Here is a 254-nt window from a genome sequence, read left to right on the forward strand (position 1 = left end):
AGAAACTGAAAAAAAATTAAAAAAATAAAACGGAGATGGGGTAGAAACGAGCTTGAGTGGGGCGGGGCTTAATGCGAAAGGGGCGGAGCCGAGCGCAAGTGGAGGAGCGCGGGAGAATGGGGCATGAGGGAGGGGCGGGACCAACGAGGGGGAGGGAGGGGCTGCTAGCGGAAGGGGCGGGACTAGGGCGTCAGGCAAGGCGGAACTACTCGCTCTGGGGGCGGGGCTGCGCGCCGGGGGCGGGGCTGCGCGCC

Source organism: Nannospalax galili, unplaced genomic scaffold (genome assembly GCF_000622305.1).
Source record: "Nannospalax galili isolate Female #2095 unplaced genomic scaffold, S.galili_v1.0 scaffold706, whole genome shotgun sequence".
NCBI lineage: Eukaryota > Metazoa > Chordata > Mammalia > Rodentia > Spalacidae > Nannospalax > Nannospalax galili.